This window comes from Lycorma delicatula, chromosome 8 (genome assembly GCF_047948215.1).
Source record: "Lycorma delicatula isolate Av1 chromosome 8, ASM4794821v1, whole genome shotgun sequence".
Classification (NCBI taxonomy): domain Eukaryota; kingdom Metazoa; phylum Arthropoda; class Insecta; order Hemiptera; family Fulgoridae; genus Lycorma; species Lycorma delicatula.
Window position 1 is genome coordinate 54,173,636 of NC_134462.1, and position 24,273 is coordinate 54,197,908.

Here is a 24,273-nt window from a genome sequence, read left to right on the forward strand (position 1 = left end):
TTTCCTTTTATCCCATCTCATTAACTTTGTTTTACTCTTATTTATTATAAAAAAAAAAAAAAAAATTCATTTAATCCATAGTATTCTGTGTGTCAATTAACTCACTGTTAGGTTCATCACATGAAAAATATCTGAAAAAAATTTACCTGAATGTATATTTTAAACTTTAATTACTTTTTACTTCCTTGTACGAAGTAAAGGAAGTATTTAAAGGAAGTATTGTTTTGGATTTTGGACTTTTTTTAACTGCAGTAATAAGTCCTCATTGAGAACTTTTCAACGCTATATATAACTGATACTTATTTCCATCAGTTCCAGAGTTGTAGCCAAATGAAAATTTAATTAATGAAATATTTGGATCTTATAAGGGGAAGGAACATCACTTCGAATCAGACTTCATCTCATGTTTTTTGTAACTTTTTTAAAATTTAAATATATTGATTTATTAAACTCTGACTGTAAAAAAATACGATAAATAATAATTCAATAACAATAAAAAAAAAAATTATGAAAAAATATCGGAAGTTATTAATGAAATAAAATTTTATGTACTTTTCATTTAAAAAAAATGTGTATATGTAATTTAATAGGTGTACAAGGAAGTCATGTGGTGTCCTCATCAGACTTTTAATTCATAATATGTTTACAGAACGTGCTTTTCAAGCACCTTAATTTGATATAATATTTCCTTTAATGAATTTTAAATAATCTGACTTTAAAATTCGGAAAAGCAATAGGGGGGTCTACGATCTACCATTTTACTTTTTCAAATATTTGTGTGCTCAGTGATATACGTTCAATTAAGATGAATAGTTCGATATTTTTTTCAGTGAAAATTAGTACTATTCTGGAATTACAGGAGAACAAAAATACGAAAAATTAAAAGCATCAACTAAACGTGTGTGTGTGACCCTCTTCTACGCATAGTTAAAGTTCATGAATAACGTTTTATTACACACAGCTGTAAAAATATAAAAGTTTTTCTTTGTTGTACGTAAAAAAAGAACAGAAACATCATCGAATAGCAATAAATAGGTTAAGAGTATACGTTGCTTTTTTAAATTTTGTGTTACACTCCTGGGGGCACTAAATGTGCTGAATAGAATTAAACCATCGATATTCAAGAAGAAGATTCACGGCTATGGAAACTGATGTCCGCTTGTCTCCTACGTTAGTGATGTAACTAGAGTGGGGGGAGACCTGTATAACGGGGCTTAATACCCGCGGGCTGTTATCCGACAGTCAGTTAGTGTACCTCAGCTTTACAAGTTATTCTGAAATCGCTCGCGAACTGCGAACTAATAACAAATTCCATTGTGAATTAATATGTGTGTTTTTTTAAATATAATTGTGTACGATGCGCTAACAAAAACTGTACTACTATTATTATTGTTTTAAACAGTAGTATTTTTTACGTTACATTAATGATGCATACTGGCTGTAATTTATCAACTAATAGCTGTTTTATTATTTATCAGTGGTTCTTGTAGGTCATCATTATAATACTGGCTTGGCGCTTATTTTTTTTATAAAGGTAAGAAAAAACAAATTGTTTAGTTATCATTAAAATTTTCTATTATAATTGTTTTAGTCAAATTATTCTTTTACAAGAATTTAACAATTTAATCATAATTAATTATACAAAAGTTTTTTTTATTAATTGTTTTATTAAAAAAATCAGAGAAAGAAGTTTACTTTTTTATTATCGCGTTACTCCGTAATTATTATTTATCTTTTTACTCGTAACAAGTTAGAAACATTTTTAGTACCCCAGTAATATAAGATCCGTTTCAATTTAAAAAGTAAACAAACATTTTTGCTTACGTTTTGTATTTTTTTTTTTTTTTTTTTGAGTCTAAGAATATAGTCTGAAGTAGGCTATAATATTATATGAACGGAGAAATATATTTTCACGAAAAATTCTCAAGATTAAGAAGCATCGCTTATCAAGTTACTAATAGAAGTATTAGTTAAATGGTTATCCATTGTTTTCTTCACTGAACTGGATATAATGTTGCATATCGTCACACCAAGCCCACTAAATCATTATTCCACTAAAGGGTCTGACTGTGTACTTAAAATCATTACTTTCAAAGAAATCAACTCAGAAAACTAAATGCACGTTAATTTATGACGACACAGTTGTAGGATTTTCCCGTCACGCGGTTTTTTCCTGATGCACGGCTTACACACACAACTTAATTAAAAATATTTATAATTTTATTTAAATATAATATTTTTTGTATAGCTGTACGTCAGTGCTACACTAGTGCTCCTTGTAATGACAGGGCTACTATTGACGCAGGGCTTTTATTTTGAAAGTACGGTAACTAATAACCTTAGAAACGAATCTATGAGAATTTAAATAAATATTTCAGTGTTTAATTAGCAAAATAAAATATTAAGAGAGGTATTTTCAAATTTCACCCTATTATAACTCATGGAAACACCCAATCCAGGTGTCAAATTTTTTAATGCACTGATAATAATTAAAACAAAGTATTTTCGGTAAAATATGAACTAGTCATGAATCAATCTACAAAATTTTAATCACCTTCACCTGTGTGTGTGTATGTGTTTATTACATAAGATTAGAATCTGAAATTTGCGGGCTGCATTGGAATACAAAAGCGATACACAGAGATAATAGTTGGTGATAAACTTATACTACCGTTTGTATACCGTAATGTTTAAATTATTCTGATTTACCCTATTCACAACTTTATTTTAAATAGGAAAAATATTTAGTTAATACGTTTAGTAATGTCTCGAAGTTTAGTAATTGTTATTAAAAGTATTAAGTTAAAATTCCAGACGAATAATTTATTTGCATAATTTATTTACTTTAATTATACGAATTTTATTTTTACATTCTAATTATGTTTGTAATTTAATCATATAAAAAAAAACTACATTTTAATTTATTATGACTTTACCGTATGTGCAATCTGCAGATTATATTTAATGATGTATTGTTTTTCTGTTTTTTTCTCACACGGTATTTATGTGGGCGTTTATTTTAAAAGAAACAAACACTATTATCTATTTTAAAATAGTAATGTAATATGTTAATGCGCAGAAAATCTTGTTTTATTTATTATTTATGTACACATGAGCCTTCTTACGACATAAGATGTGTTTACTTACTGTGACATAATATCTACCAGCAAAATTTTATTTTTTACATATTTTAATTTTTTTTACAGAGATAATAGAAATAATGAAACGATTCTTCTCTAAATTTTATACTTAATGAAATAAAAAAGTTTTCAAATTAATTATTATTTATTATCAAAAAATTGACGACACAGTTGAAGGACTTTCCCTTACGCAGTTTTTTTTCTAATGCACAGCTTACACACACATACACACACAACAATTTAAAATATTTATAATTTTATTTAAATATAATTTTTTTTGTACATCTGTACGTCAGTGTTACACTAGCGCTTCTTTTGATGACAGTATTTACTATATATATGATTGACGGGGATATTGATTGACGCAGTATATCCACTTAAACACTAATTTAGAGTTTTCTTTTTGGGGTGGGGGTATGATTTTGAAAGTTTTTTCCTAATATTATTACTTTTTTAATTGTTAACCAATGTGCCTAAGAAAAATAAGACCATAATTAGGCGAAATCTCGAGTTACCGAAGGTGACCTCGCTCTACAGCCTCACCCCTTTGACCTTTTAAGTTGAAAATTTAATGGCGTCAATGCCCTACATGCAGACGTAATCTGATAAAGTTTGATCAAAATCGGTCCAGTAGTTCTGGAGATCCGGAAAATTTCCTTCGGTTTTTTGGGTTCCTTAGGTGTAAAACGAAAAGATCCGGTGAAAACCGCATATGTTCAAATTGGACCGATTACAATACTTTCCCTTCTACATCTATAGCTCTGCTGTAGCGCTAGACGGGAAAGTAAAAATATATAATAGTTCAACAGTAATATTTGCTTGCAATTGTACGATCAAAGTCGAGCTCACTATTCATTAATAAGATCTTAAAAAATCGTTTTTAAGCTTAGGTAAGAAAGGATATTAGGTCAAGAAAGGATATTAGGTCGAGTAGATTATAAAAATTGGCCGATTCCTTTTCTCTCATTTTTCAAGGTATTGAGAAGCCATATTTTAAGGATTTTTTTAATTCTTAGGATAATATTAATAAATTTATCCTTGATTCCAGAGCTTCTCCTGCTTTGATTTCAGAAGCATTTATTGGTGATAATATACTCATAGGAGAGATTCTCTCAATGGAGAGATTTTCCATTTACATGACATTATCTTTCGCAATATGTCCATCTGTATTTTTTCTGTTTTTAGCTATTTTTTTTAAGTGTTTAATAGTTTCCAATATAAATTTATCAAAATTTACTATAATATTAAACAATAATGGACTGGCACCTTTTACTGAATGTAATTCTTCCTGTTTCTGGTCGATTATAAACTTAAGATTCTTCGCCCAGAAAAAAAATTCCACTAGTCATTACTTTTATGATGATTTAATCTATAAATAAAAAGTTAAAATTTTTTAAGCGAAATCATTACCTAGTTAGTACGTCGATCATTAATCGATGAACCTTTTTTCCCCATTCAACATTAAGTCATCAGATTAAAAGTAAGTCGATCACGGAAAATTTGTTCAACAATTTTGCTATAACGTCCATTACTACAAATCGGTTTACCAGATATTTTTAGAAGAAGAAAAAACAGATAGAAGAGAGAGCTACGACTGTAACTTTCATCGCAGAGAATTTATGAGGCTGGATAATTCTTTTTTTCAAGCATCCAGAAATTATAGTGATTATTATTAGAAAAGGGCGGTCAGAAAACTGTTGTATTTCATTTTATTATGCGAGAAGTAATTTGGAGAAGGTTCAAAATTAAGTATTTTCTTCAAGAGGGTTTTTAAATTTTTATTTTCCTTTCATCAATCCACTTTTTGAATCTTTATAAGATTGAATTTTGAATTGTAATAGTAGGGGAAATTAAAATCGATTAAGGTGTGATGATATCAGATCACTCCCTTTTATTTTACTGTATTTATTAAAAAAACTACTGTTATTCATTTCTTTGGATTTTTATGTAGATGAATATTTAGTTCGAGTAAAACTTTAACTTTTTAATATATGATAAATAACACAATAATATAAATAATAATAAAACAAAGGTAATGAAATGCGATAGAAAGGAGGATAATGAGAAAAAAATAAAACTTAGTGTTCCAGAAACAAGAAAATTTTGCTATTTAGGGAATACAATTATAAAGATGAAGGAATAAACTTTGAGATCAAAAGAAAATTGAGATAAGCAAGTTGCTGTCATTCAGAAAAACTTTGTTAGTATCAAATTTAGATGTAAGAATTTTAAAGATATTATTTAAAATGTTTCTACAAAGTGTAGCCCTATTAATAATGAGCATGGAAAATAGAAAAAAAAAAAACAGAAAAGATAAGAACAGAATGCTGCGGTTTACTGGGAGTTGTTGAAAATTAGGTAAGTTGATAAAGTATCAAATGAAGAGGTCTTAAGACGAATAGAAGTTAAAAGAAATTTGTGGCAGAATCGTGTAAACAAACGAACCAAGTTAAGCTTTATTTTTGTAATTTAAAAAAAGTTTTTTTTTTGTTTAAAATTTTTTATTTATTTATTTTTTAATTTTTGTATTTTTTTTATTAAGCTTTATTTTTGTTAGTTAGGCTTTATATTAATACTTCCATCTTTAGTTAATTTGTCATATAAGTACATGCAGTAAGTAAACTTGTAGATAAAAAAAGCTTAGAATTTATAAAACAAAAATATGGATGATGTTGAATGCAATATATATATATTGAGGATAAAAGATGAGCACGGAACACGTATGAAACCAATTAAATGAAAGACTAAAAGAAAACAAATAAATAAAAACTCTCTGTAGGGGATAGGGTGAAAAGAGAATAAAATAATTGTAAAAAATTCCATAAATTTAAAAAATATTTTACTATATCTACAGTAAAATTATTAAGCTTATTATAGTTTAAACTCCGGCTGGAATGATTGCTAAGAGGAATGTTTGATACGGAATGAGATTTGATGCAAGGTTGTATACTACAATGGAAGAAGCGTAGGAAAGCCGTTCCCGATTAGCAATTATACATATATATGTGTGTGATTCCTTTTTTATTAAATATTTTTATTAAAATTCTCTTTTTTAATTCTACGTAAAATTTTCGATCCTAACTTCCATAATCCGGATTATATTTTTGGTTTACCTCTTGCATTTGTTTTTTACTTAATTACTTCGACTAACAATTTTAACATGCGACAAAGAGATGACATGAGAATAATTAAATTACAAGATAAAATAAAAGAAAAAAATAATTTAATAAATTGCACAGAAATGAACAAAAAAATAGATATCTAGAATATTTTTGTGTTGAATTTGTAGTTTTCCTTGACAAGCATTCATAGCAACCCACTACAAAATATTATTATTGCTGTGATAATCAGTCAAGGACAAACATCAGACGATAGAAACCTTTTATATTTTTTATGTCATATCGTTAGCAAACCGTTTCAAGCGCAAGAGTGAATTGGCAAAATGATATCTACAGAGGTATGGAAAATCGTAATATTTATTTATTTAAAGTATCAAATTACGGTTAAGAATAATAATCTTAATAAAAAAACTAGAATAGATACGACAACAGTTGCATTACAGAATATTTGAATATTAAAATACATTATTGACATCGAACAAAATAATAAATAACCATAATTAAATGCTTGTTTGTTCAGTTCCAAGCAAAATTTGATGCTGTGGCAGTAAATAAGTAAGATCTGATTAAAAAAAAGAGTGTTGTAAATGAAGATAAAGAATTATCAACTTTTATAGGACAACTTTTGTTCTGATTTCAGAAAACTAAACTTTTCTTTGTAACTAAAAAGAGAAATAACTTTTTATTAGAAGGGAAAAACATTACCTTATTGCAGTGCAAATAAGAGCTTATTAGCAGGACGTGCTACGCCAAGCTTCTTCAGTGTCGGTACTAAACAACAAAGATCACCAATAATGGAGCTTATTCTAATGTGTACTTTATTTACATCAGTTTCATATACATAAGTTAAATGAATTTTATCTATACTTTTCTATAAATTTCTTTTATTCTTACCGAAATTTCATTTTTTTTTTTTTAACACTGTCACTTTTATTTATTTATTTTTATATATTATCATGGTTAATACTTTATCATAAACCTGATATTACATTTCACTCAAAATTAAAAATTCTGATGTGGACACCGCATGACTTCTTTGTACACCTATTAAATTACATATACCCATTTTTTTCTGCACTTCATTTAAACTTATTTCATTTGAAAATGATATACGATCCTCCTATTCTTTAATAAAGTGCCGGCCTCCGTAGCGCGAATGGTAGCGTCTCGGCCTTTCATCCGGTGGTCCCGGGTTCAAATCCCGGTCAAGCATGGCATTTTTCACACAGGTTACAAATCATTCGTCTCATCCTCTGAAGCAATACCTAACGGTAGTCCCGGAGATTAAAAAAAAAAAGAAAAGATTCTTTAATGAAGTGGACAAGTTACACAATTGCATTGCGGTGGACACCACACTGCATCACATTTTTTGTGGTGTCCGTATCAGCATTTTATATTAGTTTATAGATTAATTTTGTTTCACGCCACTCAAGTAGTGATGTGGGGTAAGTAAGAACGTCTCGAATCCGACTTCATATACATAAATTTTTGTTAACTTTTTTTAAAATTTAAATATATTGATTTATTAATAATTATTAACCTCTGTAAATATTTTGAATTAAAATGAAAAGTACATAACATTTTAATTCACTAATAACTTCTGATTTTTTTCATTTTTTTTTTATTATTACTGAATTATTATTTATTGTAAATTTTTTTTTTATAATCACAGATTAGTAATTATTAATATATTTAAATTAAAAGAAAAAAAGGAGAAGAAGTCGGATTCGAACCGATGTGCCTTCCCCTTGTAAGATTCAAATATTTCATTAATTAAACTTTTATTTGGTTTTAACGCTGGAACCCATTAAAATAAGTACCACTTATTATATATTGTTGAAAAACTCTCAATGAGAGCGTATTACTGTAGTTAAGAAAAAGTTCAGAATCCAAATTATTTTGGATTTTGGGCTTTTTTGAACACTTTTGGTTTAGTCGATTGCAAAAGGGGAGAAGCACAACTTGATGCTACAACAGTAATATATTCAAACTTTCAACATTCTACGACTAATCCTTTTTGAGTTATGCAACGAAATCCTGTTGCAAGTCCATAATTTCACCCTCGCTATCGCTTGTACCTCTCGTTAATTGGCAGCAATATCATCTCTAATTAAGATCTTGCGAGATAGTTTCCTTGGGTCTCTGCTTGATGATGCCAGGGACCCACATTTTCAAGAGGTTAGTAAACAGTTCCCGCAAGACGCACTCTCATCATCATCGTCTAAAGAGCTGATAGTCGATTCATGTTTACATTCTTTTATAGTCCCACTAACATTAAAAATAACTAAAATGAAGTACAAGTACAGTAAAAATAGGCACTAAAATGATGTATAAGTGAATATATCTTAAAAAAAAATCATACTTTCCTCTCTCCTAATTCGCAATAGGTCTACAGTAATCTTGTTTACAACACTTTTTTTTACAAAATAACAAATAAATAATAGCCCTCCAATAAAGTTTAGTATTATAATAGTGTAGTATTGTACGGCTTCAAATGGGAAATGGCCCGTCATACCCAGAATAAGAGTAGTAGCACCATGTGGAACAGTAACGTTATGTATACATAGGGGATACGAAACGTTCAGGGTCAGGGAGGCAGCTTCTATGTCTACGGTGCTTTGGCTTGCTCACATGCAAGAGTGGGTGGGTCGGAGTTCCCTGATGATGACATGGGGGACCTCAAGGTGTGCAGCGGGCACTGATCGCGAAGGATATGAGTAAGACATGTCTGGAGTGTGTAGGTTAAGGCCGGGGAGGGCAGCCCTCTAGCGGAAGGGCACGTCGGCTGTCCGGAAGAGGAGATCGGCGTGCCCCTATGAGGCTCGGGGGGAGCCTCATAGGTTGTTGGGAAAACCCTCTGGTGGGGGTAACATAGGGAGGGTAGATACTGCTGCCACGGCACTCTGAGGCGACCGAGTAATGTCTAAACGGCGGGAGCCGGTTGCCTTAGGGGTGTAATAAAAGAAAAAAGCCCTCCAATAAAGACAACTATACTGAAAAGTAATAGCTGACTAAATAAATGGGAATATGAAAATAGGAATTTGCAGCGTTTGAAAAATACCATACCTGACCGGTATTCGAACCTGGGACTTTTGGATGAAATTTGATCTGTATTAAGTACTAAAGGGTACTAATATTTTCGAAGTTTTATCATTCTAGCCTTTATAAAAATTATATTAATTTTAAAATGTACAGTTTGAACTTTTACGTTAAAATAATGTATCTTTAAAATACTGTTTTTTTTTCTTTAATATTTAGTAATAATATTTTCGCTGACATGATACAGACCTAAAAAAACCTACTTAATATTTGTTTAATTATTATTAATTTTTAATTTGAAGATGTGGTTTGGAATACTAAACAGGCTGTTTTTAAATTTCTATAATTTATGCTCCCGTACTTGATGTTTTTTAATTAATGATTAAACATTTAATTATAGTCTCATTTATAATTTTCTATTATTTTTTTATTTAAAACCTTTTACTTTACTTATAGAAATTAATTGAATGAAAATAGAAATTCATAACATAATTATTCTTGTATTTTTATTATTTTACTTTTATTACTGAGTCAATGTTTTAATATTTATTTTTTTATCGCATTTCTATTTATATTGTAATTATAAATTAAACGTTTTTCAGATAACTTTGCTATTGATATTTTATCCAACTATTCCTTTTAATAACTCGCAATTAAGAAACAATGTATAAATAAAAAAAATAAGATAAAGTTGATTGAAAATAGTTTTATTATGAATTTAAGAATAATTTTTGAAACTAACTATTTATAACTCTTCTGTTACAAATTTTCGGTGCAAATAATAACCCCTATATCGCTTATTTAAAATCACAGTTACCATTTGACGGAAGCGTTATGTAGTAATTTATTTAAAAATGACTACACCCACTTTTAGGCGGGAATAAATAACAACTATTATCTTTGTAATGTACAAAATTCTATAGAAGTAATTTGAGACTAGATTTCAAAAATTAACCGTATCGTAATGATTTATGATGTTCATAAGTCGGTGAATTGTAGTTTTACTAATTTATAAAATTACATCTTGATTGTATATATATATATATATATATATGAGTATATAATGTATGTAATATTATTAATTATTAATTAAAAATTAATTTTAATTTTGTAAACAGTAAATTTTTTATGTCACACTAAATAAAATGAGAGAAAAGTAATTTTATTTCGTTAAAAAACAGAGGTAGTATATTATACGTTTGGTCAACGGTCTTTGAGGTATATAATATGAAGGTAAAATGTTAGAAATACTCCTAATATAAAAAAACTTCGTTCTCCGCTCGAGTGTTTGATTTTTCTTCACACGAGACGACATATACACATTTAAACTAAGAATTACCAGAACAAGATTTTACATACGCAATACAAAATATTAAAATATTAATTAAAAATTAATAATTATTATTATAAATAATCATACTAAGATTACTTTTATCTATTTTAATTCAGTTAAGAAATACAAAAATAAACACAAAGAATAAATAGATTTTTTTTAAATTTTGATGCACTTTATACTTACTAAATGATGTGAAAAGATAGACATACAGTTACACCTAAGCATGCACTAAAAGTAAACTCTCAAACGGGATGTTTTCATATAACCTCACATTCCCAGATACCTTGCAAATTAAGTTAACCATAATAGGTATGGATCAGTTAAAAGCCTTTTCAAACGGAACTTGCCGCAATCCGTCTCCAGATGCACAAAAGACCCTCGCCAGCCTATCAAATGAGAAAATAACATCAGAATCCACCCATCCAACAGAAGTCTGCGAATAAATATTCTGGATCGTTCACTGGGTGATTTATTTGAACATAACTGCGTATATATTATCATCTACACATCTATAGCAATTTTCTGGACAGTTCGTCTTAGTTGCTTTCCTTTACTAGATAGGAAGCAAGTTGTAGACTCCCCCTGCTCTATGCTATGGAATTCTCCATAATTCTATGTACGTACCGGGATGTCACAATGAAAGGGAGACCAGGAAAACATCGCAACCGCTCTTTGAAGAATAAATTAGTTAAATTAGAATAGAACTGAATTTTCAACGTCACTACTCAATTTTTCATCGGCCACGATATACTTTTCAGAAAATCATTATAATACCGAGTCATCTACTTGATCGGAAGAAATTAATAGTTTGAGATACTACATTACTAGTATCTGATCAGACAAATAAACATATAGTACGGGAGCGGGCGTGATACTGCAAATACATCCAAGGATGAACGATTTTGGTGTAAATCGGTACGCAATGGATGTCAACAAATTTTGGCTAATTTACCACTATAATATTGCCCCATTAGTACTAACTGATGGTAATTGCGCTGGAAAGGGGTCCAGATTTACGAAAGGACATGAGTTGTTTTGGTAGGGTTTTAACAGTAATCGATTACAGCTTTTTAACTATTTTAAATAAGATTTTACGTAAATTTATATAATTGTGTAAAATAATTTTAATTATTATGTAGAATAGTTTACAATCAAATGAATAAAAAAGAAGAAAAAACGAAATAAAACGAATTTATTGGCAACGCTGAGCTACAATGACAATAATTGAGCTCGGCCAGTTATGAAATTTTACTGTGCATTATATTTGATCAACCTATGTTGTATAAAGTTACAGTTAGAGATTTATGTTTATAAATTACGTAAATTTATGGTGGTATATTCATCAATTTGTTACATAAATACTGTACTTTATAAAATGCAACATAATTAGACTATTTGTCATAGTTGATAAAAAATGTACCGTAAAGTTATTGTATTATGTTTCACTCTAACCGGTTTAGATTTTCCTTTACGTTTCGAAACTAGAACAAAGTATTAGAAAACTGGAATCGGTGTAAAAAAAATTCCTGTATAAAATTACGAAATATTGTTGATATAACATAAGGTTTTACTAATTATAAATCTGATTTTTTTTTAATGATCTGTGTAATTCGAATATTTTTAATAAATTATACAACAGCTTTATTAATATGTATATATATATATATATATATATATATATATATACATTTCCGAAACGAGGACATAAATTACACGTAATAAATATTAATAAAAGATGCAAATAATTTATTAATAATACGTTTTTCTGCTACTGGATTTATGTGTATAATAATGAAAATAATGATTTTTTTCCAGATAGAAAGAATAGCCTACATTAATTTTATCTTTTAAATTTCTTTCCTTACCTTTTAACAAAGCTGTGGTGGATGTAAAGAAGTACAAATGTTTTTGGTTATAAACATTGTTCATACGGTGGAGACTGTTACCATACTGCTACTTTTAGTGCTGATATCATACACATTTCGAAGTTGATGTGCAAAATTAAATTTAATTTAGCGAATAAGGAAATTACTTCATTCCCAATTTCCACAGTAACTTTGAATTTTATCACGGTATGCTTGTTATTTTTAAAAGTTTTAATTTTTAAAAATTAATTCAAAAATAATTCAACACAAAATTAACTTGGGTTTAGAATAATCGAATTTATTTTAAAGTACGAGTATTTAGTAGTTTAAGTATTACACTATTACATAAAACCAGATTTTTTTTGTTTTTTACTTCCGGGTCCACCGTTAGGTATTGCTTCAGAGGATGAGATGAATGATTTGTAGCATGTGTGAAAATGCCATGCCTGACTGGGATTCAAACCCGGGACCTCCGGATGAAAGGCCGAGACACTACAACTCGCCGGTACATAAAAATTACATAAAAATACTTTTTTTTAATTCGGTAAAAAATTAAGTTGAAAATAGAACAAATATGTCGATAACACTGAATATCGGTTTCATTGTCTGTTACTGAAGCCAAGAATTCTAAGGCGTCGGTTTATTCTTCGGATCTACGAAATAGATTTATTATATTTTATATCCAGAATTCTTGAACGATTATTTACGTAATTATTCACTGATAAAAGTTTCTGTTTTCTCTATATAAACCTACTTGGTGAATCAAAATAAAATTTTTTTTACGCCAAAACAACCTTTTCTGGCACATTTTTGAAAAAAAACTAGTCTAAAATATTACGTAATTTCTCATTAATCAAATTAACAGAATTTATTGCGTTTTGCAGTTAATGCAGGTAATAAAAATAGTATACTTGGAGTAGAATTAATAATTTTTTTAATTAACCTCTTATTTTTATTTAAATAGTATTCCTATATGGTTTCTACGCTTGATGTAATCTCGTAATTCGGAAGTAATCATATTTAGTGGTTCTGAGTTTCAGCTTGTCTCCAGAACCAATATCTTATTTTAACTCTGTTTTATTCTTCCCCAGTATCATTCATTGTTTACATCGCATCTATTTTCTTTATTAATTCTTCTGAATTATTCATTTGTATAATATTCAGGAAATTTCAAGATATATCGTGAAGCTTTTTTGATTCTTCACTCGTAACAAGTATTCCTTCTTCGTGTAGGGAATCTGTTTAATAAGTGTAACGTCTTTAAGTTGCCAGATCCTGACCTCCGTAGAGGAAGATACGCGCCTTGTGACGATCCTGGTCGCCACATTACCCCCTCTGTTCCTGGCTCTGAAGGGCTCTACCGGAGGTTGTCTTTTAGACCCTCTAAACCTGACAACACATCACAGTCATCAGTTTGGCCTCTGTCAGGATGCTACCGATGCAGGTGTCTGGGCAAGCATTTCCATCATCTCGATTCCCCCTCGAGGGGAGAAGATCCCACCTCGTAGCGTATCTGGTCGCTACACCACCCCCTCCGTTCCTAGCCAGTAGTGGCTTTAACGGAGGACATCTTCTCGCCCTCAAACTGATTGCGCACCACAGCTTTCAGTTCAAAGCATTTCCTTCAGTGTGTTTACACAACTTACTTCGCCTTTGTAAACTACGACCATGTACCATAACTTATAACACTCAACTATCAAATTTACCTATTCGCGGAAGCGTGAACTCCGCACTTTCCTCTAAAACCGAAGGTTTCAAATAAAAAAAATCCCCATATCTAACTTCAGTTAGACTATGCACTCAAATAATTATTTGACTAAGTCTTTTAAACACTAAAAATATTGTCCTAAACGAACAAAACAAGTATTGATAGCAACAACGACAATTTTTTTCTACAATTCAATTTACTTAAAGCCTCTTGATTTATTCAAAAATCAAGAAACGGATTCACAGATTTAATAAGCTTCTAATGAAAACCTACCCTATCTTTCTCTGGTCTGCTTCCAGGAGCCAAGTCAATGCCTATCTTCTCATACCGGAGCTCCATCACAGAGTTCTCAACATGCCCATTTTTATCCTAACAGTGAATATCTCAGCTAGCCGAGGCTTGATGCCAAAAAATTTTGGCGAAGTAAGCACTTAGGCGGGCTCCGAGCCACCCGGGTTGCTATACTATCTATACATCCATAAGAGCACAGATCCCCTCATCCATCCTCCGCAGGACTCAGGACGCCAGCAACTATGTTCCATTTCTTTTCGGTTTTTTAATTAATTTGCAGATCAAAACCACAGTTAACCTCTAGTTACCTCTAATACTTTCCTCTTCCTAGTAACCGCTAATTACTTTGGTACGTTCAGCTTCGTATCTGGGAAAAACATATAAGACATGGCGCGCATCATCAATGGCCCTACATTCTGGACATAAGCCTGAATTAATCGAACCAAATGTGGTCAACCTATCTCGAAAAGCACCACGTGTCTAGAAGAAACTGTGTAATATGCCGATTGAGGGAAGTCCACCTGCATACTTCTCACATCAGGAAAATGAATGCGTGTAACGGACCTTTGGACGACTCAGTCCATCTGGCCTAACATAAATGGAATCCTTGGTCGTCTATTTCTCTTATGCATCCAGAGGTAAGTTGGCCTACCTTCTTGGTATCATAATTTAATTGGCGCTCAGTAGCAAGGACATCAATGGGCTTAATACCAGAAATAAAAGGACCGCCTCTCGAGAGACAGACGTATCAGCACCAATCACAAATAATAATAGGAGATGCTGGATTCTAAGAAAATATTCTTATAACATTTGCACCTTATTCGATGAGCCCAGACAAGTGCAGCATACAACGTTATAGCTTCACCAGATCATAATATGTTGTTAATTAGAATTCAGAATCAAAATAATGGACAGGAGACTGTCGAGGTGGAGTTAAACTATTGGCCTCCAATTATCTTCCTCCTGAACGGGAAGACAAAAATTATCCTGATATAAATCTATTTAACTTATCCAGTAGTTTAAAGCGATTCTTCTATTCGAAAATATTTATCCCTTTTATTTCTTTCTTCCATTAGAAAGTGTACTTCTTTTTCCTGTTTTCTACAAATATTATAGTTTTACTTTCCCGGCTAAATATAACTTACAATATTCTATATAAAATAAAGATAACTGTGCTGATCACGTCAAGTTTTGCACGTCTGGGTTATTATTTATCTTGACGTTTCAACGATTAAAAAACAAAATTTTAGTCTTGAAAAATTCCGGAACACTGTATGGTACATACGTATGAATAGTAGCCTGTTTTTTTCTTAATGTATGGAGATCGGGTAGACAGATTTGAATGAAACAATTTGATAAATTTATCTGTATTTGGGAGATTAATATCGTTTAAGTTTGGTCCCGATTATTCAAAGGGGTAGGGAGATATTGATCCTCCATGTGTCTCGTATCTCAAAATTTTACTTAAACGGCAGGTATATATTTTAAGTATTTAATGCCCTTTAGGTAAGATATTTTCTGGTGGTGTTATTCAAATCCGCATAAAGGGATGGATGTCAGAAAATATTCTTTTCTTTTTGTCGCTAATATATTCTTATGCTTATCAAATAATTCGATTACAATACTACGTTTCTTTAGTCGCATATTTAAGAAATTTCATTCAGAGTTAGCCTATTTTTTTATCAATTATCGTTTTACTTGATGTCTTCAGATTGGATTAGTCAATTTTTATGAAATTCTATACGGATGACTTCTGAATGCGGGTCACTGATACCATTTAATCTTAGTTACAATCGTCCTTCTTAGTAATACTAGGATGCTCGGCAGACTAAATCGTATAACTTTCCCGGCGCAATCGGGAACGATATTCCGGCTTTTTATGTAATAAATTCCTAGGTTTCAAGTGCCAATTGTTACTTGTACTGTGGAAATACGAATAAGAATAATATTTTTTTTTTAAATTCTGCATTAAAACTGACTGTCATTTGCAACGAGCATTGTATAAGAAGATTCTGTAAATTGTCACTGTTGAAGGCTAATGAATCCAATTTTTTTCTTTATAGTGCGGGTAAGTATACAGTTTAAAGGTAAAATAAAATAAAATCATTTGAGATTAAGACAAACAGAAATGTCACGGTAGGAGAAAAAAAAAACAATATTTCTCGATGAATTAAAAAAGTACAACAATCTTTTCGTAAATTTAATCTTCCTTCAGACATAGATTTTCTTCCTAGTGATATGATGATAACTTAGAAGATATTGTCGTTCAAGGGAAGGTTAAAAGGAGAAGATTATGCGTAAGATCCTCAAAGCGATGAATAGAACAGGTAAAGATGAAAGCTATCTGTAAGCTTTCTATTCAAAGAAGCTAATGGGAACCGATCGAGAACGGTTGTAAAGTAAATGTCTAATTTATGAAATAACAAATTCGACCGGTAACATTTTACGTTTGCCTATTTTACTTTTATAATTTAACTATTAAAACAATAACTAAATACTGAATTTTTTCAAGCGGTTCATTAAGTATAATGTCATTTTATTATAATGGTGTTTAAAACAGTTCGTAGATAGTAATCAAAAATTTACTTTTAGTTTTTGAAAAATACTGCACGATAAATTTTGAATACAGATTGAACACCCGTGATCTACGGTCAACAAAAAGATCTGACTTTATATAATATTACAATAATTACTTTTCCTCATTTTCTGAAAAAGAAAATCCATCGCTGAATGAACATAATTTGAATGAAAGACTGTTTAATTATAAATGATAACTTATAAAGATATATCTACAAGCTAAAAGCACTCAGAAAATAATTAAATATGATACTATTTTTCAAAACAACGTAATGCTATTTTTGAGGTCATCGGTTTACTTAAAAAAAAATTACACGAAAACTTTATTATTTATTGCACTTGTTCCTTATCTATAATTTAAGTACAATAATTCTTTTAAATTACCGGCCTTATACCATTTAATATGTTTACCGTGCCTTTATACTGTAAAAATTACAAAGTCAATTAAAAATATTAAGATTTACTTTTTAATAGTTAGAACAATATAAAATATTTTACTTCGTAATTTTTTTATGTTAATAGGTTACATTATGGAATTTTATTGAGTAAATAAACAATTCATAATGTTTTATTATCAAGACTTTTCAAAGATATTTCTATTAAAATAAAATAAAAATTTAATCTTAATATGTATTTATTTTTTAAATTAAAAAAAAAATAAAAAGCAGTAGTTTGAAAACAATTTATTGCAAAACAAATAAACTGGTTCCAAACGACTCAATGTACCACTATCACACAGTTTTTTCGATGAATAGGTATTTATTATGAATCATTGTTAGATGGAAAAAATCAACCTTTATTAAAGTCGGCCGACTTTAATAAAATACTCATTAAATCATTTGTATTTGGAAATAAAATTAATTTATTAATATTTAAATTGGGAAAAATTATCTTTACTTCTAAATTGAATTTTTATGATCCTGAGTGCCTTTATCCTTAGAAAATATTTTGTCACAATCTCAATTTAAATTACGTAAATAATAATAATTAGCAAAAAAAAATCGTTACTTCTCCATTATTCAATTTTCTGTAGCCATGATTGCCAATCGATTTGCATAAACCCATCGAAAAAATGCTGGAAAGGTCAAAGATATCAAAGACTCCCAACTCGATCCGATTAGCCGTTTAATTATGCATTTATTATGTAATAAAAATTACATAGTTGCACAGTATAAGAAAACCGATGACTTTAAAATAAATAAAAAAATTAATGAGCAAATGAATGTAATTTTCTTTTGTAGATTTGATTAAAAACTTAAAATAATTCTCTCAGAGGATCTCATTTTGTGATATCGGGGTACATAGTGGTTGCAGCCTTTTTTTTATTTCATAGAAGTTAAATATTACTCACTTACAAGGTATCTTATCGAAAGAAAAATACACAATAATCTATAGAGTGATTCAACAAAATTTATCAGATTTTCAGGACCTGTTCTACTAGTGTAAACAAAGTAGAAAGTTCACATAAATATAGATTCGTTTCGTTAGCGAATGTCGGCTGGCGAAAAATTACACCCTGATTTTTGAGCCTTCGGTAAAATTAAACCAGACTTTAATTTTTGGGACCCAACTTAAGGGGTAAATTTAATGATTACATATGACCTGAAAATTTGAAAAAAAATTCAAGTCCCAGAACTATATTTTTGGTATTTTTGAAATATTTTGGGTAAGAGACAAAAGATTGGGATCGATAAACACATTATTTTATGTTTGTCGTTATAACGTTATTAAATGTGTAATAAACATGTAAAGGTTTAAATATAAGTTGTAAAGAATTTGATTCTGTAAAATGACATGAATAAAGTCCATAGAAACTGAATATAAACGTAAGTTCTACGTTTATTAAAAACAAAACTTATCAAAAAGTGGTAAATTTTAGGAAATAATTAGTTAGGAAGATTTTAACTTTTGGTTAGGAGTCTTAAAGGAAGCATTCCCTTCAAACTGGTATTTTTCATCTCAGGATTGAGGGATATGATTTTAAACGGTTGCAAAACAAAGTTATTGCTTTGTGAACGAACTGATTTCATACATAAAATAAGGAAATCTCTACATAGTAATAAGAAAAAAAAAATGAAAAAAGAGAAAAGGAAAAGTTAGTTGAAAGGAAGAAAAACTAGAAGAGGAGGGAGGAGAGAAGAAGAAGAAGGAAACAGTGAACAGTAAAAAAAAAAGATATGTCGATTATAAGTTAATCGATAGTGTTAAAAAGATTTTTGTAGGTAATAGAAAATTCTACTTATAGCTTATGATTTGGAATCGTTTAGGTTAAAAATTGAAATTTGCCTTAAATTTTTCACATATATGAGCATATTCTAGGTATAAAATTCATCTCGTAGTTAGGAATTTTTGATGGTGGAAATCAATTCGATCTTATTCATACGTATATATGGGTTTTTAAAAGGGCTAAAAAGACACTCGGCTTTACCTGATGAACATTTTAGCTTTAGATTTATTGTGCAGTGACTGCAGGCTAGTCCTCAGACGGTCATATGCAAATATTTTTCAGCAGAATATGCTTCCAACTGGTCACCACATCCTTAGAATCGACTTAAACTACACCTACATAGCGCAAAATGAGGAAGAAGGAATCAAAGATAAGGGCATGGATGGATAGCGAGAAAGTATAACTACCCATATTCGAACTACGACAAAAGATAAAAACTCCACCTACAGAATATATTTATCTCCTACAGGCAGCAGGCGCTTATCACAGCCACAATTCCTCAAGTAATTGGGAATTTTTACTTAGAAAGAGAACAAGCAGGACAAGTGATCAAAATGACTGATTTAACTTTGATGAGGTTAAATATTTGATCAAGTTAAATACTGAAAGGAAGTTTATAGTTTTTGGGAATAAAATTATGAGAAAAGTACCTCCTCCTATAATTGATGAACACATTGGGTATGGAAGATGCGCCACAACTTTGAACTGCATCAATTAGATTCGAGTCGGATATAGTAGTAATGATTAAAAATCATAGATTGCGCTAGACGGGAATGGAAGAGTAGTTGCTAGGGCTTTAGTTGGAAGGCCCGATTTGGGTAGACCCAGACGATGTTGGGAAGTTATATTAGGTTTGATCTGGAGGAAATCGGATGTAGGGACTGGATCGGGTCAGGTCGGCTCATAATAGGGAGAAATGTCGGACCTTTGTTAATGCATTTTTTTAGAATACCTGACGTTACGCAGAAAGTAAGTTAGTAAGGTTAAATACATGCAACAATAAAATTTCTTTACTTCAAGAAATTAAATACCCATTCCAGAACAGAATCAGGCTTTCTAAAGGAAATTTTCGGTTCAAGCTCGGCATTGTAAGCTGTATGGAAGTTATCGATTGGATTAAAAAGTCAACCTCTTTAGTGACTTTCTTAGTTATATTGTTAAGGAGTATATGCTAACAGAAAATAAAAATAACCAACAGAATATTTGAGAACATACCAAATATGTGTAATATGTAAAAAAGAAAACAATGAATTTTTAAGAATAATTAAAATTTATAAACATTTTGCCCTCTAATTACTACTTATTCAAGACATTATCATTTAAAAAAAAAATAAATATTATTTTACTTTTATATCGATAGCAGTAATAAATGTTATATTTATTTATATGATAAATTGAGTTAATTTATTATATTGAATTAGCGATATAATTTTTTAAGAAACTTATTTCTTTGAGGAAAAGGAAAAAAATTGCACTAAGATGAAATTATGAATAACTTTAAATATTACATCTATATAAATAAAAATGTAAATGTTCGTTTGTTCAAAATTTTAAATCTCCGATAGTTCTTCACCGATTGCTTTAAAATTTTGACACAATGTTGCATTCGAATAGGCGCGTGTTTTTATATACCTACTATTTATTTATATACCTAAGATGTCACACCTGTGACAGGTAAAAACATGTTTTTTTTTAAAAACAGCGCTATCTGTTGGACGTAAAAGCAACACACGCTATACTAAATGTTTTACGATTCCAATTCAATGTTTCCGATATGTGTGTCCGCTATAGACTAAAAAACTACTGGACAGATTTACGCTCGGGGAAAAAGGGAGAAAGGGAAAAATCGAAAAAGGTAAAAAAGGGAAAATGGAAAAAAGAAAAAAGGGAAAAGGGAAAGGAGAAAAAAGAAAAAGGAAAGAGAAAAAGAGGAAGGGGAATGGGAAATAAGGGAAATCGAAATGGGGGAAGGAAAGGGCGGGGGTAGAAAATGGAAAATGGGGGAAAGTGAAAGGAGAGAATGGGGAAAGGGATATGGTAAAATGAAAACGGGAAAATGAAAACAGGGAAAAGGAAAAGGGAAAAGGAAAGCGGGAAAGGGTAAAAGGAATAAAGGGAAAAAGGGAAAGGTTAGATTTTGTGAAGTTCCGTAATGTTCATTGTGTTAATGTTTTATCAAACTTTCAAGTGTGCTCATTTAATACACATATATATAATCAAATTTAAAATTAGCGAAGCTTTGCCGGGTCTGTTGATGTAAAATACATATTAAAAAACATATTTAAAATAGTTGACCTAAAACAATCTTTTTTTACTATTATACTTGTTAATAAACACATAACGGATTCATTTTTCATAAATTCTCCTCTGGTCGGTAAGTTCTGAGCAATCAATTGCTGTTATATAACTTTACTCTTCTTAAATCCACCCTAGACCGTTGAACTCTGACAGATGATTAAATATCCACACCTAATACATTTTTCAACAAAGATGGAGGTTAAATTTTTTATAGCCACTATGAGTAGTATTCAAAGTTTATTTCGTAATGTGATTGAACATTATTTCTAATTTGTAGAATAGAATGGAAATAGATTAATTTTACTACGTATATAAATTATTATACTTAGTTGTTCTTTTGAATAAGGATCTTTCATTTCCACCACATATCTTTCAATATGTGATCAATTTATATTTTAAGTATATATTCTGTGGATACGGTATATTAGTTAAAACGATTAGTCGGCGCATTGCTCTAAAAAGAATTCTTTTTTTTTCATTTTAACCGATTACAATGATCTTATACTAAAAGCAATTTGTTAGTTTGTGGGTTTTCCAATTAAATCTAATTAATTCTAACGTTTTTCCGTCTGTATTTATCTCCTGCAAATAATCCTTTTCGTCTTTAGTTAAAACCAATTTCCTAAGAGTAGGAAAATAACCTCCTGTCACGTAAAAGTTGAGGTCTATCTGTTTAATAGTGTCCTAATCAAAACTTTCTAAACAATTTAATTTTTTTTTTGTCACGTTAAGCTATTAAAATTCTTGTTTTTTCTTATCAATAACTACTTTATTTTTTCTAGTCAGTACATTTTTTAAACATATACTGTAATAATTTTATATTTATACAAAAATAAATATTTAACAAACTATAGTAAAAGTAACATAAAAAAATCTTATTAATTGATCAGTAAGCCCGATTTCCCATTTCCAAAAAAAAATTTCCGAGAACGAGTTTACATTGTTTGTTAATTTCCAATCCATGAATTGACTATAATTTTTTATAAATGTTTCTGTGGCAATAGGATATTGCCACAGAAATTGGAAATGGCTAAGTCACGCCTTCTCTTTAATACCGATCGGTCTTAAAAACATTTCTCCCTCAGAATCCGACATAATTAACAAAATAATAAACAGTATAACGTAGAAACTTAGTTAGCTATTGGTGTACTTTCTAATTAACGTCTGCTTGCAAACTACTCTTCTTTTTTCTGTTTAGCCTCCGGAACTACCATAATGTATTACATTAGAGGATGAATGAGGATGATATGTATAAATGTAAATGAAGTGTAGTCTTGTACAGTCTCAGGTCGACCATTCCTGAGATGTTTGGTTAATTGAAACTCAATAACCAAAGAACATCAGTATACTTGCTATCTACTAAATCGGATTAAAATCAAAGTAAAAATATAATAGCTGACCCATTAAACAATACCCGATTCTGATCGATTAGTGGTTGAAAAGAGTAGGCTTTTGATCGGTTGAACACCTTTATCACTCTCCATAAAAAGGATAATGGGTGGTTTTTTTGTAGTATGTGTTCAAATTTTTATTTTAGTTGCTATTAGCGTAGAGCGGACTAATGATGGTGGGCCGGGCGGCTGCATGCAGCGCACGAATGATTTATACTTCTTGATACGAACGATTTATCTATATTTATATTTTAACGATTTATATTTTGTGTTTTGGGGATTAAAAAGGAAAAAATTGGGGTTAGAGCTGTGTTAAAAACATCACAACTCAGCAAATAGCTAAAAATTTTCAAGATTTTGAAACTTTCATAGTAAAAATATTTTTTGTTGTTAGTACGCTAAAGGTATGAACGTTATTTAGTTAAACTGGCAAAAACGTTTAAAAAAATCATGTGTAATGAAACATACATAAACCACGTAACATTTTCGCGGTGAGCTATAAGCTCGCCTTTTTTCTAGTAATAATTAAAATCATGAAAGAGTAGACGAGTTTTGCTAGGGTAGAAGTAAAATTGGGTTAAGATGTCTTAAAATATTCTATATTATTTTATTTTTTCCTTATAAAAGTTGAATAAATTATGTAAAACATTCTATAATGAACTTCCTTGAATTAAAAAATTATAAACAAATGATTTTCTATACTTATAGATTTTATTGCAAAATAATTATTTAATAACAGATTACACCATATTTATTCTTTTTTTATGTTTTGTTATAATACAATCTATGCGTAGAAAAATTAAATTTTAAAGATCTCTTAGAAAAAAAAAATGTAATTAAATAATAAAAATAAATTTATCGAATGGAATGAAAGAGAAATTGTAGTGAAAACATGTAGTATTAAAAAAAAAGTCATGTTCTAGATTTATAATTAGTAGTGAAGTCACGGTACCCAAGTATCATTGGAATGATGAGTCCTACAGACCTGAAAAAACCATTATTGTATATACTTTTTTTTTAATTTTATTATTATTGTCATCACGACATTCTTTTTTCAGCGACAGATGGTAGCCAATTGAACTTCTATGACGTATGACGGAGCAAATGGCACAATTTATAGCCACACCAGTGTTCTGGATTCTTTCATATATATTGAACAATTTCACTTTACAATCACAAAACAATATCATGACAATAATAATAATAAAAAAACAAAACGTGCATGTATTTTATATATATATTTTTAAATATGTTCTTGATTTTTTTAATTTACATTAATACA

At 29.8% G+C, this 24,273-nt stretch overlaps 1 protein-coding gene across 1 annotated transcript in view; it reads left to right on the forward strand.

Annotated features, from left to right (window-relative positions):
- Positions 1-1,225: 1,225 nt before the first annotated feature.
- The window catches only part of LOC142329454 (uncharacterized), a 144,002-nt gene continuing 120,954 nt past the window's right edge, over positions 1,226-24,273 (forward strand). Inside the window, exon 1 of the mRNA XM_075374102.1 lies at positions 1,226-1,534. The gene's annotated coding sequence lies outside the window, so the exon portion shown is untranslated. The remainder of the gene's footprint in view (positions 1,535-24,273) is intronic.